This window comes from Eulemur rufifrons, unplaced genomic scaffold (genome assembly GCF_041146395.1).
Source record: "Eulemur rufifrons isolate Redbay unplaced genomic scaffold, OSU_ERuf_1 scaffold_273, whole genome shotgun sequence".
NCBI classification, from domain to species: domain Eukaryota; kingdom Metazoa; phylum Chordata; class Mammalia; order Primates; family Lemuridae; genus Eulemur; species Eulemur rufifrons.
Window position 1 is genome coordinate 97,222 of NW_027183055.1, and position 10,279 is coordinate 107,500.

The 10,279-nt window shown below is 49.6% G+C and overlaps 1 pseudogene; it reads left to right on the forward strand.

Moving 5' to 3' along the window:
• The first annotated feature begins 9,781 nt into the window (after positions 1–9,781).
• On the forward strand, positions 9,782–9,873 carry LOC138380109 (small nucleolar RNA U13; annotated as a pseudogene).
• Positions 9,874–10,279: the final 406 nt, after the last annotated feature.

Below are 10,279 nucleotides of genomic sequence, written 5' to 3' on the forward strand. Positions count from 1 at the left end.
CTGTAACCCACCCCACCACAATGGGTCCGCTTGCTCAAGGCTTCTTGGGCGTAGCTCTCTGGGCCATGATCACGGCCGTTGGGCTCAGAATAAAACTCTTTAAATTATTTTGCAGTGATTTGGGGTTCTTTTCCATGGACGAGTCAATCGTGTTCACATTATTTTAGCCTTGGGAGCTTTTTCTTTTCTATTATGTCTGATCCTGATCGCTAGCCAGGTATTCATTCATATTTTTGGTTGGTGGTGGTGCTCAAGCTCGTCTTTGTACATCCCAGATTGGCGTAAGCCACCGTGAATATGTTTTACACCTTCCAAGAGCTAGCGCTTATTGCCGTATCATAACCAGGGCTCGCAGCAATTTTTCTTTTTTTTTTTTTAAAGCTGCTTCCACTTTCCACCTAGGTATACATACGAGTATCCCCTTTAAATGAATGCTTGCATCGAGGAACCAGGAAGTGGTTTTTGTTGTTGTTGCTGTTGTTGTTTTCCCCCAGTCATTTATCTGCTCCTCAACCCTCATTATTTATCACACACACACACACACACACACACCCCCACCCCATCTCTGTAGAAAAGCTCACGGAGATTGTTCATCCACCGCGTGCTTTCTGTTGACAGTATCTGAGACGATAAGGAGCACCATGCATTCTGTTCTAAGAGAAAAATTGCATATATCAGTATGATTATATTTTACTTCTTGTGTGAATTTAGTGGATCTCATAAAAGCTGATCTTGATTTTCACAGCAGAGAAAAGTGGGCTTCTGTTTTGGTTTTGTTTTTGTTTTTCTGGAGGGGTGGTGTCTTCACATAAGTGATCATCTTTACAAGTATGCTATATGCGAGAAATTTCAGAAAGCTGCAAAGAGTGACTTGTTGACAATGCTTGCATTGAATGATGTATCTGAATCTGTGAATCGAAGGGGTCAGCATCTGACCAGAAAGCACTGTTAGAAGAAGAGGGGTTTCGGGTCTTTTCCTAAATTGTATCTGCCTAAGGCGGAAAATATTTCTGTTTCCCTATGACATGGTATTTTCCTCACAAGCAGTGTTAATGGCTCCATATGTCTCTAGACTGGCTGCAGAGCAGAGACTCCATGGTCTCCACTACTTGACTCTGTCTGTCCAAGAATGGCCTCCACAGCTCTCCTCTGTGAGATATCCACTCTCAGAGGTGGCACGGTATGGTGGGTAGGGGGATATGCTGGATTTTGAAAACTCAGAGTTTGAACTCCAGTGCTTTATTTCTTAGCAACATGAACTTTGTCAGATCACATCACCCTGCTGAAGCCCAGTCACCTAAAGGGTAGAAAATGCAATGGATAGATTGACGCTTCTCTTCTCTTCTCCTCTCTTCTTTCTCTCTTTCTTTCTTTCCTTGTGTCTTCCTGTCTCTGTCTCTCTCTCTCTCTCTCTCTCTCTCTCTCTTTCTTTTTGTCTTTTTCTTTTTTTTCTTTTGACGGGCCCTCACTCTGTTTCCCAGACTAAAGTGCAGTAGCATCATCATAGATCACTGCAACTTCAAACTCTTGGCCTCAAGCGATCCTTTCCCCCTAGGCTTCCCAAAGTGCTAGGATGCAGTTTTATTTTTATCTGTGACACCATGGGAGGAAATATCTTTTAGGGTCATAGGGTCAGAAATTTAGATCTCTTCTTTGAACTCATGGTAGCGGCTAACTGGGATTTTCAGTGTGTAAACGTAAGCCACTTGTAATTTCACCAGTACTCCCGTTACTTGTCATCTATTCAGGAGGTGAACTCTTCTTCCCCTACCATCTACTGTTCAAACGCGTTGGCCACAAGGATAATTTGAATATCAGATTCAGAGCACAAATAATTAAGGTCCTGTAGCGTTAATAAGTAAAAGGGGCCACACACAAACCTGTGGAAGTCTGTGTCCCTTCCAGTTTTTTTGTTTGTTTGTTTGTTTTTGGGCCCCCCCCCCCCCCGAGACTGAGTCTCACTCTGTTGCCCGGGCTAGAGTGAGTGCCGTGGCGTCAGCCTAGCTCACAGCAACCTCAAACTCCTGGGCTCAGTCGATCCTCCTGCCTCAGGCTCCCCAGGAGCTGGGACCACAGGCATGTGCCACCATGCCCGGCTAATTTTTTTCTATATATTTTTAGTTGTCTGGACAATTTCTTTCTATATTTTTAGTAGAGACGGGGGCGGGGGGTCTCACTCTCGCTCGGGCTGGTCTCGAACTCCTGACTTTGAGCGATCCTCCCGCCTCGGCCTCCCAGAGTGCTAAGTTTACAGGCCTGAGCCAACGCATCCGGCCTGTGTCCATTCTTTAATGTTGTGTGTTGCTCAGTTATGAAAAGGCAAGGGAACATAAAATCCGAGTTTTAGGGATGACTTATAGGCTCAGTATTCTTTTTTTTTTTTTTTTTTTTTTGCCTCCTCTAAGCCTATGTGAATATCAAGGAGGGTAAAAAATTCAGTGTTCTCAGTTCAGTGCCCAACCAACCTCTGTTTCCAGAGTAAAAATTGAGCATCCTATTACACCTTTATTTCCCTTTGGTATGCTAAGGCCCAACTCGGCAGAGAGGTCACTGTTTATTCTCTTGGCTAAGATCACATGTGCCATAGTCTGTCTGCTTTGTCTCCTTTAGGGGTAATCATCCAATCTTACCCGGGCCCCTCACATCCTCGTGACAATAGGCCTCCTTGGTTTACTGAAATAGAAAAGACCGGCTCATCAGCAATGTTTGATCGGTTGCTTCAGAAACAAATGTTGTTCTGCTTTCTTTACTATGTTTTTTTTTTTTTTTTTCCTTCTTTCTTCCGTCAGACCCAATCCGATATAGGTGGGAGAGAAGGTAACCGGAGCCTCTTGAAAAACCGAAGTGAACCAAAGCGAGCTCACAGATTCAGATAGAAATCAGGAGGAAGAAAAATTGAGAGATAACATGGATTTTCTGTCTAGCGGGTGTTCTCACACTTCAATTTTACCAGAAGCGTTAGGTAGGATGACGATGACGATAATTGTGACAAACACTATTCTCATTGGACAGATAAGGAGGCAGGCTCAGAGTGACGAGTAACCTGGGCCTAAATAGATCGCTAAGAAGCATCATAGTGTGTTCCTTGGTTACGCTGTTTTGTGAAGCTCAAAAAGTTTGGGGTGCGCGTGCGCGTGCGTCCATGTGCGTACGCAATCATAGGTGTTCTAGTAAAACGGATATGAGGTAGGATTTCCCATACCTTCAATGATTTCATGTCCTGCAGGAACATAATGTTCCGGGATCAGGTTTTTATTCTGCCTTCTGTGCCACATGCTCAACATGCCTGTGACTTTACAGCCGAGACTTGCTCAGGGGGAGCCCATTCTCATCTTCTGGGAGGTTCTGCTAATCTTTAAAAGACAAGGACATAGGAAGATGATCCTATAACAACGACTGTGACCACGATTAAAGGCTTACTGTTTACCACGCGTGCTTCTGTGGGCTTTGCCTGCATTTGCTTTTTCACTCTGCACAATATCCCTGTGGGGTAGGCACCATGATTTCTGCATTTGCAGATGAAGAGGCTGAGGCTCAAGAGGATGTATGACTCGCCAAGTTACCAAACACGGAGTGTCGTCCAGGTAGCCAGTCCAGGCCCCCCGGCTCTGCAGCCACTCTGCAATGCTGATTCTGAGCCTGACCGTTTCATCACTGGTGGCTCCCTGAGAACCTTGACTCGGCCCCCTTCCTCAGTTCACTTGGGAAACATATTCATGTGTGTGTATTTCTCTCCTTCCCTCTCCCACCCCCCCCCCCCGTTTTAGTTTTTATTATTTTGAAAAGTGCATAGAACGATAAAAACTTTAAAAGTAGGAAAAAGCTTACGGAACACATAAGGACACAGAGAAAGAAAATATCTGTGTACAACAGTGCAACGCATTTGTGTTTTAAGTCGTGGTGTTGCAAAAGAGTCCAAAAGTTTAAAAGAAAGAAAGAAAAACAAACAAACAAACAAACAAAAAAAAAAAAGCCAAACCACCATGGAAAAGTTTATGAAGTGAAAACACTTACAGTAAGCTAAGGTTAATGTATTATTGAAGAAAGAAATTTCTAAAGGTAAATGTCGTGTGGCCTAAGTGTCCAGGGTTTATGAAAACCTACAGTAAGTAATGTCCTAGGCCTTCACATTCACTCACCACTCACCGCCAACTCACAGACTCACCCAGAGCAACCTCCCGCCCGCCCTGCAAGCTCCATTCACCGTAAGTGCCCTGGCCAGGTGTCCCACTGCACAGAAACCTATTAGACTGCATTTCTTCCCATTACTATCAGTAGTTGTACATTTCTTAGGACTGTAGGCCTACGATACACCTCCAGGCATAGTTAGGGGTTGGGAAGAGGAGGGAAGAGGCCATTCTTCATTTATTTTTTTTTTTTTTTTTGTTGAGACAGAGTCTCACTTTGTTGCCCAGGCTAGAGTGAGTGCCGTGGCGTAGCTCACAGCAACCTCAAACTCCTGGGCTTAAGCGATCCTACTGCCTCAGCCTCCCGAGTAGCTGGGACTACAGGCATGCGCCACTATGCCCGGCTAATTTTTCTATATAGATTTTTAGGTGTCCATATAATGTCTTTCTATTTTTAGTAGAGACGGGGTCTCGCTCAGGCTGGTCTCGAACTCCTGACCTTGAGCAATCCACCCGCCTCGGCCTCCCAGAGTGCTAGGATTACAGGCGTGAGCCACCGCGCCCGGCCCATTCTTCATTTATTAATTGGGTAGCATGGGGGCAGGGGAGGCAGTTTCCTCCTTCTCCCCCTCTTGTTTTTCTTTATTCCTCTCCCAGTTCCCCCTTCCATCGTCTCGATGGATTTGGATGAGACGTAGACATTTTCTACGTCAGGCCTTAATCATACCGAGGGAGCAGGAGAAAAGTAAGCCGCCTACCATGACACGATGGAATGGAAGTTTGTCAGCCATTGACTGCTGTGGCATTCCGACATTTAGTGTCTTCAGGACATTCTATATTTCTGCTATCCCACTAGAATATATCTCCTCGATCACTACTGTGTGGCCACATCCCAGCTGTTTCGTGAGCCACCCTCAATGTTCGTGACGATGTAGTGTGGGGACTCCCTCCGTCTGGTGCCTTAAACTCGCACATTTGGGGTTTTGTATCAGGATAGCAAAGCGATCACCTTTAAATAACCTGGCTGGCCATGGTGGCTCATGCCCGTGATCCCGGCAACTTGGGAGGCAGAGACGGGAGCGTGACTTGAGCCCAGCAGCTGGAGACCAGCCTGGGTAACACGATGAGACCTCATCTCTACCAACAAAAAAAAAAAAAAGAAAAATTATGGCGGGTGTGGCAGCATTTGCCTATAGTCCCAGCTACTCAGAAGGCTGAGGCAGAGAGGATCACTTAAGCCCTGGATTTGGAGCTTGCTGTGAGCTACAATCAGGCCAAGGCGGCCTGGGAGAGGACAGAGTGAAAGAAATCCTGTCTCAAAAAAAAAAAAGAAAAGAAAAGAAAAGAAAAGAAAGAAAACAAGACCGATAACACAACACAACTTAGAAGACTTGGTGTTACCGAAAGCTCGGCCACTTGCCCACGAGGCCGAATAACGAGGACAAGCTGTTTGAGGAGGAAGGAAAGAGAGAGTCTATTTTGCCGGTAAAGGAGAAAATAGGGTAGACCTTCCCATCTCAAGCCTCCGAATTTCCCGGAACATAGGGCTAGGCAGAAATACAGAGCTTTTAATGAGGGGGGGAGGGGTTCTCAGCTTTAGCGTTGATTGTGGTTAATTATTTCAATCGTCCAGGCTCTGCCAAAAACAAAGCCTGTGAACTCTGCCGGCCGCCCACCTGGGGGGGGGGGCGGGGCAGGGGACCACTTGGGAGTTTTAAGAAAAGATTTAACCTGCCTTGGGGACATAGGCCAGACTACAAGCTCCCAAAAGTGGTGGTGGTGGTGGTGGTGGTGGTGGGGAGCGTAAAACGACAGAACGTCTTTCTGTCCTTTATTGGTTTCTCCTTTTTCCCCCCTAGGTGCCAAAAGACCTGAGACTGATGCCGAAAAGAAATAGGTACAGGCGCCCACGTGCACACACAAAGATATACGATCGAATACATCGTGTTGACAGTCGGGGAAACTGGAAGATGATGGGGAAGTATCACGAGCAACTTTGTATTTCTTCCAGGACAGGAAAATGGACACGAAGAGAAAAATTCATCGTTCTCGGCGTAGGATAAAAAGCCACATCTTGTTACTTAATATAATTCATTCTGTGATTTAAGTTTTTATACGATATGATATTCGATAAGCCTAAAACACAAGATAAAAGAGAAACAAACAAAAGGGAAAAAATAAAAATAAAAAAGACGACGGGCAGAGGCCTACGGTCCCGGGAGGAGGCAGAGAGCGGGAGGAGGGGCGCCTCCCGCAGACAACAGGGCGGGTGGGCGGAGACCCGCTAGAGGCTAGGGCTGCCCCGGGCGGGCCCAGAGCTGCGGGCCCGGGAAGAAGAGGGTGGGACCGTCCGGACCGTGCTCTCCTCCCCGCCCTCCACACCTCCCGGGAGTCAGCTCTTAAACTCCCAACGTCACCTGACTTTCCGGATCCCGAGGTCTGATCAAAGTGGCCGCTAGGTGACACCCAGCAACCGCTGCCGGTGTCATCCTGAAAAGAACGGACCCTATGACTGACGGGGGTGGGGCGCACAGTGGGTGGCCCGGCCAGCTCCCCTTCCTCCTCGGAGCGGATCGGATCATCTGGAACTTTATCCAGAGAGGAGAGAGTGCCCCTGGGTGTGTGCTAGAAGCCGGAGGGTTGGGGCAGGGACCTACCCAAGAGAGAAGTAGAGTACAGGGAGTTTCAGAGTTGACCCACTCACCATCTCGCCCTGGTCAATACAAGAGTGGCAATATCTGTCACCGTGGAATGAACACTTGGTACCGAAGACCTTTGTCTATGCTGGCCCCCCTATGCCTAGGGGGGGGCATGTGGCCAGAATCTGACATCCTAAACGTCTTCGTAGAAAGAATTTGGGGGTGGGGGTGGGGGAGAGAGACAGAAAAAGAAAAGAGAGGGGGAAAGAAATGGCTGCCACAAAACTATCAGAACAGAGAAGCGACCGATAGGGCCTATCTGGTTAAGTTCTTTCCCTACCCAGAGAACGACTTGACGTAGCTGACGTCACTGCAGTCAGGCCACGTTCCGGTGGACACAGAGAGTCAGGGATAGAATTTCACGCTCGGCACTGTCTCTCGGGACAGCGGGAAGGTGGAGGGTGGCTGAGGGTTCTATGCTCCTTTATCACACACCGTCAGGTAGGTCAGGTAAAATTGAGGACAGATTTCCAGTGTTTCGAGAAAGGAAGAGCACTCGTGCAGGCCATCTATCTGTACGTGGGAGAGTGTCCCCGAAAAGTGGCTTTCAGTGCCGGGATGTGCCTAGGCCAAGAAGGTACACGATCCTGAGTGAGAATGGTCCGTCCCATCGAGTCAGTCGGTAGGAGGCCACCGGGTCGAGACGGAACTGCCCCCCCACCCGCCCCCGCCCCCGCCCCCGCCCCCCAGAGCAGACAGACTCAGAATGGAGTCACTCGGTGCCAGTGCCCTGCCCGGGTGCCCCATCATTCAACCGAACTGGGAAACAGGTGGGCTTTCCGACCCTCGGGAGGGAGCTTCACCGGCGGGCGGACAGATCAGAAGGGGCCCGGCTCCCTTGAGCGGGCAGGCTGGGGACGGTCGGTGGGGTCTCTTGACAGGAGGCACCACGGAACCCTTGAGGCAATGTCGGGGGCACCTATGTTGCGGTCCAAAGCTAGCGTCTGAGAAGTCGTCCCGAAAGCATGATGGCGTCAACAAGTCCCCTCCGTTCAAGAAACGAGATTCATTTCTAGAGGAGGGCCACCCCCGCGGGAGGACCGTAGGCTTCCTGTGGACATTCTCTTCAAAAGGCAATTCACTCAGCGGAGTGAAAATCGGAAAAATCGCTGTCCTCTGACGCAGCTGCAGAGAAAAGATGGCACCAAAATCAATGAAACACACACACACACACACACACACACACACAAACACACCTCCTCCCATCTGAACGAGCACTCCGGACGGTCACATAGGGAGAGCGACGGGCTCTCTTCCCCCCCCCTGTGGTTTTCTACCTTTTGTTGCGGTTTTTTCCCTCAGTGGATAGAGGAGGAGACACAGGGGGCTCAGCCGGCATGCGAGTGGGTTTATCATCCTCTGTGAGTATCAACACGCGACACCACCTAAGTGAAGGAACACACCGGTGTTTCATGTGATGTGGCTCAATGCCTGGCAGATACGAGCCTTTGCAGGCCTCCTCGTGATCGACAGGACGTCGCCTTGGACACGGACACATCTTGTCCCTCCCTCCCGAGGCGATAGGCGGTTCCGTACCTCCTCGGGGCCAGGGCACAGTCTGCCTAGGCACCTACAACACGTGTGGCAACAGCCTCGATGGCTCTGCCATGAGAACGAACTCCCGTGGCACGGGGGTGGGGTGGGGGGGGGTCGGGTGCTGAAGAATTCAGCTGAGTGAAGGAATGCCACGGGATTCAGAGTGCCATCGGTGGGCTGAGAGGCGAGCAGGGCGGGCTTTGAAAGGGTAACATTCTCCCTGCCTTCCGTCTGGCTGTGAATACAGAACGTACACGCCAGGCGGGGTGGCTCACGCCTGTAATCCTAGCACTCTGGGAGGTAGAGGCGGGTGGATCGCTCAAGGTCGGGAGTTCGAGACCAGCCTGAGCAAGAGCGAGACCCCCATCTCTACTAAAAATAGAAAGAAACTATATATCTAAAAATATATACAGAAACAGTATCTAAAAATATATACAGAAAAATATTAGCCGGGCACGGTGGCGCATGCCTGTAGTCCCAGGTACTCGGGAGGCTGGGGCAGTAGGATCGCTTGAGCCCAGGAGTTTGAGGTTGCTGTGAGCTAGGCTGACGCCACGGCACTCTAGTCTGGGCAACAGAGTGAGACTTTGTTTCAAAAAAAAAAAAAAAATATATATATATATATATATATATATATATAAAAATATATATACACACACACACACACACACACACACACGTATATCCAATTAGCTGGGCATGCTGGCACATGCCTGTAATCCCAGCTACTCGGGAGGCTGAGGCAGTCTGATCGCTTGAGCCCAGGAGTTTGAGATTGCTGTGAGCTAGGCTGACGCCATGGCACTCTAGCCAGGGCAACAGAACGAGAGACTCTGTCAGAAAGAAAAGAAGAGCGAGAGCGAGAGAGCGAGAGAAAGAAAGAAAGGAAGGGAGAGAAAGGAAAGAGAAGGAAGGGGGGGGGAGAGAGAGAGAGAGAGAGAGAGAGGAGAAAACTATTAAAAAATTCGGGACCAGATCCATCGGTCGGTACTCAGAAGCGTGACGATCGGGTGTTCCCGAGCACGTGTGAGATGTGTCTTCTCCCTGACGCCGCGTTTCCTCCACACACACATCACCCATCTGCCGTGGAAAAAAAGCAACAAAAAGAGAGAAAGAGATTAAGAAGGGAAAATGGAAACAGGGCAAAAGAGGAAGAAAGAAAGAAATTTCGAAAAAAAGAGACCAAAGTCACAGCGAGAAGGAAGAATACTGAGCCCAGAGCGACACCTAGTGACCACACCGTCACAAGCACCCTAGGGCCCCAATTCGCCAGAGACATCTGGTGGACCCCAGGGCAACATGTGGTCGACCCGGGGCCATGGCGTCTGCAGCCGATTCCCAGGCGGGCACACGAGCCCGGGGAAACTCATTCTCAGCGCGGGGAGGAGGGGAGGGGAAATAATAGCAAAGTCACACCAGATCCCTTTCTAGTTCATAAACGTGTTGATTGCGTGTTCACGCGCACGTGTGAGAAGGGCCTCCTGGTGTGTCGGCACGTCACCCGCGTGACGTGAAACCATGAATCCGGGGGGGGGGGAGCGGAAAGGCGGGCAGGAAAAGGCAAAGAGAGAATAGATAAAATGAAAGGACCAAAAAGAAAGTCACACAGCAGGGTAGGGGAGTGAGAGCAAGTCGAGAGACTGCAGACAGAAACTCCGAGAGGAGAGGAATGCTCCGGAGCGCCCCCTCGCCCCGCGCGAGAAGAATACCGATCGCAGGGTGACCCCTAGGGGCAGCGAGGCCAGAGAGACCAAATCCGTCCCGAAGCCTCCCTGTCAGGACGACAACCACAGACCAGACATCTGGTCAACCACCCAAGGACCAGACATCTGGTCAACCAGCGAACCCATGCGGAGGCCGCATGCAGCAGCGACATCTGCACGACCACTCAGGGTGCTCCCTGCCGGGAGGGTGTGT